The 7702-nt window shown below is 36.2% G+C and overlaps 1 long non-coding RNA gene across 1 annotated transcript in view; it reads right to left on the bottom strand.

Annotated features, from left to right (window-relative positions):
- Positions 1-5550: 5550 nt before the first annotated feature.
- Positions 5551-7702, bottom strand: part of LOC138158349 (uncharacterized) — a 1179890-nt gene continuing 1177738 nt past the window's right edge. Inside the window, exon 3 of the long non-coding RNA XR_011167617.1 lies at positions 5551-5649. This is a non-coding gene — a long non-coding RNA (uncharacterized lncRNA). The remainder of the gene's footprint in view (positions 5650-7702) is intronic.

The following is a 7702-nucleotide window of genomic DNA, read 5'->3' as shown; positions in this document are numbered from 1 at the left end:
GAGAGGTTCTGACTAGATGACCTTTAAGATTTCTTCCAGCTCCAGAGATTTGATCTTATTATCTCAACCTTCAGGTGAAAACACAAACACTTCAAAAAACTCCACTGAAGGAAGGGTGCTATTTGAATGGTTCCTCTTTCTTTGTTTCCTCTGCTGGGTTCAAAGCATTTCTTTATTTCTTAATTCCATAATAGGCATAGCTGAGAAGATCACTGGGCTATTTAATGTTCCTATCCTGTAGATTCATAACCTGGGATCCCTGTACCCCAAGAGTCTATTGATAGATTTCAGGGAGTCTATGAACTTGTATGGGAAAAATTACATTTTTATTTCAATGTAATTGGTTTCTTTTGTAATGCTGTGAATTTTATTTTATGCATTTAAAAAACCTCATTCTGAGAAGAGGTCCATAGGTGTCACCAGACTGCCAGAGGGGTCCATGACACACAAAAAGCCCAAGAATCTTTGCTGCAAATGGAGAATATGATTCCTAGCAGCTGATTCTCTATAACTAAATTCTACTGCAACAAAAGAATTTAGCTGGGTTGTGGAGTTTGTTATATTGGGGTTTAACAAATTTAGTGAGCCTCTTTGTACTGGTTTTGGCTAACACAGTGAGCAACAGTAGCTTTTGTCTCAAACCAATCATAGGAATAATAAAGCATAGTCACTGCTAAATTATGTCTTGGACTAAAGAAGCTCTCTCCCATTAATTGGATCTAGGCCCTCTGACCTTTTTGCAGGAAGCAACCTAAAGGTATAATAATTTTTGTGAAGATGAGCTTTCTGTGCTTCCAGTAATTTTTTTTTTAACACTGAAATCATTTCTGGCCATTGAAAGAACTCTGACTTTTCTGAGATAAAAATGGCTCTGATATTCAAGGTTGTTACTCATTCCTTTCTCTCCCTTCTCAGTATAAGGAGTAAAATGGGTGAATGAGCTCTGAGGTGAGCTTCTATCATGAAACAAATATCTAATGGAAAAAAGAATCCTGATTTCCACTAATTAAGTATGAAATGACTTTATTTTATCTCTTCCCACTGAAGGTCAAATGAGAGTAGGTATGATAAAAGTATCTTGTATCTGTAAAATACTACATAAAGGTGAATTATTATTAGTCTTAAGTCTAAATAGAAACTAACTGCAAGCTATTGCCACAGCTAAATATCTATATTCAATTTCCCTCTGAGAACACATGCTTAATATGTTCAATGCCTTTCAGTGGTATGGATGTTTCCCCCACCAATGTAGATAATAGCTCCTCTATACCTCAGAAGGTGGACTTCAGGCATTGTTATAGCCAAAAATCTCCTCATCTTATGACCAGTACTTTGGTGATTGGCTCCTCTGGTTTTAGGTAGACTAATCCTTGAATGGATTGGTGATCAGCTTCTATTTAAAACATTTCCAATTTTGGAGAATCAGCCAAAGCTTGTGTTTCACTGGCATAGTCCTCAGGAACCCACGGTTACCTCCAGGCTACCAAGAAGCATCAGAGTTGAAATGAGCTTGGGGTTCTTAATCTCTCTCTCTCTCTCTCTCTCTCTCTCTCTCTCTCTCTCTCTCTCTCTCTCTGATGGATTCATTTGAAAGTGTGGTAAAGTCAATGGACTCCTTTCTCAGAATAATGTTTTTAGATGTTTAAAGTGAAAGTCATAGAATTACATAAAAATAATTATGTTGAAATACAGCTATCAAAATATTTTTTTAAAAGCCAAGTTTACAGAACCTCTTACCTAAACCATAATGCTGAAGATTCTGGAAAAAGGGCTAAGAATTAAATCTTAAAAGTTTTTCTATTCCTATTGCCTCTTAATATTTGGATAAGTACTACTTGAGATGTGATTCGTTATCTTTAGAGTCAATAAATCAAAGTATTTTCAGTTGGACTCTAAATATCCTTACAGCCCTATTATGGTTCTAGGCTAGCCAGTTTGAAATAATAATAATAAAAAAAACCTCTGTTACATAGCAAAAATAATAGGACTGGTTCTGATTCAATCAATAATGTAGTTTTTATTTCAAAACACTAGCTATGTGACCCTGGGCAAATCTTTTAACTTAATAACAATTATTTCAAACATCATTTGTTGTGAAGATCAAATGAAATAATATGCGTAAAGTTTTCCAAGGAAGCCACCTAGATGCACCTAGGTGGTGCATCTTCCTGAGTTCAAATCTGGCCTCAGACACTTACTACCTGTGTGACCCTGGGCAAGTCACTTTACCTTGTTTGAATCAGTTTCCTCATCTGTAAAATGAGCTGGAGAAGGAAATGGCAAATTCTCCAGTATCTTTGCCAAAAAAACCCCAAATAGGGTCAGGAAGAGTCAATCACAACACAAAAACAACTAAACAACAATAACAGCTTTCCAAATCCTAATGCATGCTATAAATGTTAGCTTTTATAATGTTATCATTGCGTGCCAGTGATTGCCTGCCATACTTTGGGGACCCAGACAAAAATGAAACAGTTGTTACCTTTGAGGAATTTACCTTCTATCAGGGAACAATGTTCATGCATTAGTAAGATGGCGGATATCCCCATATTAAACTTGTTAGGCTCTAGTTCTTCTAGTGATTCTTTTTTTTTTTTTTTTGCTTTTTGGAGGGCAATTGATGTGCCCAAGGTCACATGGCTAGTAGATGTTAAGTGTCTGAGGCTGAATTTGAACTCAGGTCCTCCTGACTCCACGGCCAGTGCTCTATTCACTGCACCACCTAGTCGCCCCTCTTCTAGTGATTCTTAAGTGTTGCCTATCATGGGCTCCATCCATGAGTCGAGATTCAATAAACAATTGCTAATTTGTTGAGTAATTTATTGAGCAATTAACATAAAGAAGAATATCTTAATCGAAATCTTATTCCACTCAAGTGGAGGGAATGAATCCATGGCTAGTGGGTTAGGAAATGGAAGAGGCATCAGAGGCCATTGACCCCGGTTCCTTTCCATTCACAGATGAGGAAACTGGATTCCAAAGACATTTAATGATTTGGACCTCACAGGACCACAGAGTTAGGAAGTGTCTGAGGCTGGATTCAAACCCATCTCCTTGACTCCAAATCAAGAGCTCTCTCTTCTACTTTAGCAATTCTTAAACTTTTTGGTTTCAGGACCCCTTTACACTCTTAAAAATTATTGAAGATCCCAAAGAGTTTTTGTTTATGTGGTATTTACTGTATTAGAAATTATACTGACAAAATTGTTTAAGTATTATATTGATTCATTTAAAATAAAAACAATAAATCCACCATATGTTAAGAGAAATAAAAATTTAGTGAAAATAATTGTTTTCCAAAACAAAAAAAATTAGTGAGAAGAATGTGGAATAATTTTATATATTTTTGTAAATCTCTTTAATGTCTTTCTTAATAGAAGACAGATGGTTTCCCCTATTTGCTTCTGCATTCAATCTGTTGTGATGTATTTATTTTGGTTGAAGTATATGAAGAAAATCCGGCCTTACATAGATGTGTAGTTGGAAAAGGGAAGAATATTTAAATAAGCGAATAATGTCTAAGTGTTATTATGAAAATATTTTTGACCTCCTGGACCCCCTGGTAGCCCAAGGGTTCTTATACAACATTTTGAGAATACACTATACCATGCTCCCTCTTCAGAGTCTGTTTTAGTGAGATCTCAGAGTTGGAAGGGATCTCAAAGGAGTGGAAAGAGGAGAAGTAACACTGGATTTAAAGTCAAAAGACATGGATTCAGATCCTACCCTGACTGATTACTACTTATGTGACCTTGGACCTCAGTTTCCTCATCTATAAAATGAGGGAGTTCTACTAAAAGGTCTCACTAGTTCCTTTTGCTTCTACATCTATGATCCTATGATTTAGTCTCACCTGTCTATGAACAAGAACCTTTTCTACCATATCTCTGTCTGAAGGTTATAGGGAACTCAGCATCACTAGAAGTAGAAGTACTTTTGGGCACACCCTACATAGAAAATGGATCAGATTACCAGCCAAATCTATATCCATTTGTAAACCTTGGGTTGAATCACCTAATGAGTTGGTCCTTAAAATGGGAAATAATTTGAAGGAGACCCACAGGGTGATATGCTCCAATTTATTTTGTATATATCTTTTGAGTACATGGTTATTTGTATGTTAGTTCCCTTGTTAAACTGTGAGTTCCTTGTAAACAGGGATAGTTTTATCTTTTTTTAATGTCTCCAGTGCTAAGCACAGTGTCTGACACATAGCAAACACTTAATGAATGCGTGTTGGTTGTTCTCAGAGTCCCTATCTCATTTTTGCATTTTATTGATTTACAAAAGTAAAATGTGTGTATCTAACTATATATTCTAAGACACACATATGTTTATGAAATAGCTTCCTAGACAGGAATTCATTTGTTTATCATGTGTTGCTGGTATAGAAGTAGAAAGATAATTAATGGCCCCTATGAAATGCAACTAAGTATTTTTGAAGGCAAGGGCATGTGATAGGCAATTACTCAGACTTCTGCTAACTGTCAAAGGTTGTTTGTAAGTGAGGTCAACAAGATGTTGACTGCATGGTTGGATGCTTTATTTGAAGTAAAGATGTGTGATCTTTGAATGAAGTTATTAATGATGTGACAAAAATTCTTGAAAAAATACTCATTTCAACCGTAGCTACAGTGAAAATCTTGTACTAACAAGTTAGCTGCCAAAACATACCTTCAGGGGACATGATATTAGGCTCATGGATATTTGTTACAAAAATACAAAACAGGAAAAGCAATAAATCTGTTAATCTTCTTGGCCCTTTTGCCCCACAATTGGAACATGATAGATAATGTATTCTCTGTAATTATATAGATACTGATTTTCTTAATTAAATTAAAACTTTCTTTTGATAGTTTGTTTTCAATCTGCATAAATGTGGATCATATTAATGTATAATCAAATGATTATAAAATCAATTTTGTTTTGAGCTAAATCTCTCTCCTTCTATCCCTATACCCTTTCTTTCTTCCAGGGACAATTAAAATGATCAAGGGAATGGGATTGGGATTGGGGATGGAGTGATCCTGTTGTTAGAAGGTAGACTAAGTAGTTTGGACCATTTCATTCTTGGAAGACAAAAGCTAAAGAGAGTAATAATATCAACATCTGGAAAATCAGGAAGAATATGGGGGGGAAATAAAGTAGTTTTTTAGATTCTTGATTTGTGAAACAGGAAATACCCTCTGAAGCTTAAATGAGACAAAATTAGGTTTAACAAAAGCAGGTGATCCTTTTCATAGCTTCCAGTGAAGTTAGGGAACTTGCTACCTGAAGAGGGGCTCCAAACTGAAAATACAAATATGTTCCCCTAAAAGTTTGGGGAAAATTGATGGATAAAGGCTCAATGGAATGTAAGTTCCTTGAGGCTAGAGACTTTTCTGCTTTTGTATCCTCAGTGCCTTATGCATTTTTTTTTCTGGATCTGTGATTTCATTGGTATAGAGAAATTTTGGAGAGGAAACTTCACCTATCAGTAGAGACCAGCTACTCTTTTACATCCATAGTCCTAGAGCTAGAATTCTTCTCTCTCTCTCTCTCTCTCTCTCTCTCTCTCTCTCTCTCTCTCTCTCTCTCTCTCTCTCTCTCTCTTTTTTTTTCTTTTTTTTTTTTTTTTTTTTTTTTTTTTTTTTTTTTTTTTTTTTTTTTCTCTCTCTCTCTCTCTCTCTCTCTCTCTCTCTCTCTCTCTCTCTCTGTCTCTCTCTCCATTTTAATATAATTGACTTTCCTTTGTAATCCAATGTATTTTATTTTATGCATTTAAAGACATCATTCTGAGATAGGGTCTATAGGCTTCTTTAGGCTGTCTGAGGGGTCCAGGATCAAAACAAGTGAAGAACCCCTGTGGAGAGTTGCCTGTAGCAGTTATTCCTGACTCTGAGTCCAGCTCTTTCACCACTCAATTTACACATGGTAGGCACTTAATAAATGTTTATTGAATTAAAATGGATTGAATTGAATGATGGTCTGTGAGAGAAAGCATGGATATCTGAAACCTATAGGTAGACCCCAAAACAAATCTTTGAGTTTTATAATCAGGCAAAACAATCACGTCTTTCCACAATCCTTTTGGTGTCCCTGCCAGAGACAGAACTCTGGGCTGGATGTGCTCTGGGTCTGACTGAGACTGACAATCTTTGTGTCCTGATGCAATTAAGGTAATGAAAGTAAGGGTATTTGAGCTTTGGTCCTTTTAAAAATAATTTGAAGGGCATGCTTTAGTAGAGAAAGGGAACTGACTGTTCTCTTGTTTCTTTAAGTCTACATCACAGAAAACATTTAGTAGTCGTAATTTAATGATGTTTGACTGACCTATAGCCATTATGTAAGGGTAGACATCCCTCCCATCATATTTTTTCATCATCTTTCCAAAACTGATGCACTTCTCTAAATACATAGACAGCCAGGAGCAATCAAATTCTGGGCAAACGAGGTGGAGAAGATTGCTTTTCCCCTCTGCTTTGTAATTTTGCAACAAATATCCCTGAACATAATATTATAGTCTCTGAAGCAGCTTTGAAATATTTTTCCATTTGTTTATGAGATAGCAATATATGTATGTACTGTCTTTATATGGTGCACACATCTATAAATATATGTAAGTAAAATCTGTAAAACTAAAACAGCTTTCCTGAGACCATGAAACAACAGAGACAGCTTTGGATTGTTTGTTATGCTCTGTTTCAGACTGTTAACGTTATAAAAACAACAATCTTAGTTTGAAGGGAGATAATCGGAGCTTATTCTGATTAAAAGGAAGCAAAGTATTTTAAGTGGCTGGTGGGTGAGGGGAAGACAGGTACTGCCATGATATATGATAGGTGGGATCTTAGCTGGTGTTGACAGCTGAGGTTTAAGAGAAAATTCTGGGGAGCAAAGAATGTTATTCTCTCCTAAAACATCCAGCTATTTGTTTGAATATTATCGGCATTTTCAAGAGCATTTTTTCAAGCATGTGCAGAACTTCAAATATGTAGTCTCACAGTTCAACTTTTTTGGAGCCTGAAAAAATATCCTGCTGTAATCAGAAGCTAGAAGTTTTATTTTAAAAAAATCTGACAGGTTTAGAAAGGTGTTGTCCTTGTCCTTTTGTCCAACTATTTCTAAATAAGCCAGAGTCAGTGGGCAAAACTGTGAATGACTTATTTGGTGTCTGCCTGTCTGGGCACATGCTTATGTGCAGAGCCACAATGTAGGGATTTCTGTGTGCATAAGACTTTTTCTTGTCCACTAATTTCATATGTTTATAATGGCAGGAGTGACCAATGGTGGGTCAGTCCTTGGAGCATGCTTAGATTTGCTTTTCTCATTGGGTCATATAGAGCACACGTAGACATTCCTTATCTAGTTCCAACACAACATATGGAACTTTAGGGAACTGGGTTTTGGCAATGAGTGACTGGTATGGGGTAGTGACAAAAAGTCTTCTATTTGGTTGTGGAGATGGAAGAATTGATGACTAAGGAGGTACTCAGCCAGAACTGAATGTATGTACAAAAAGGAGGGGGTCATTCTAGTAGCTTCTTTTTCTTCATTGTAGCAAATGTGGTAGAAATTCTATGAACTGCCTGGTTGGGGAACAGCAACAAACTGTATTCCCCCACCCAGTTGCCATATATCTGTGAGATCTGTGAGCATATGGTGCTTGCTTTCTTTTTCTTTCTTTCTTTCTTTCTTTCTTTCTTTCTTTCTTTCTTTCTTT

Source organism: Petaurus breviceps, unplaced genomic scaffold, assembly GCF_028583685.1.
Source record: "Petaurus breviceps papuanus isolate PSGF00001 unplaced genomic scaffold, PetGlider_PUasm1.0 115, whole genome shotgun sequence".
In the NCBI taxonomy this organism is placed as follows: domain Eukaryota; kingdom Metazoa; phylum Chordata; class Mammalia; order Diprotodontia; family Petauridae; genus Petaurus; species Petaurus breviceps.
This window is presented reverse-complemented; position numbering and strand designations above follow the sequence as displayed.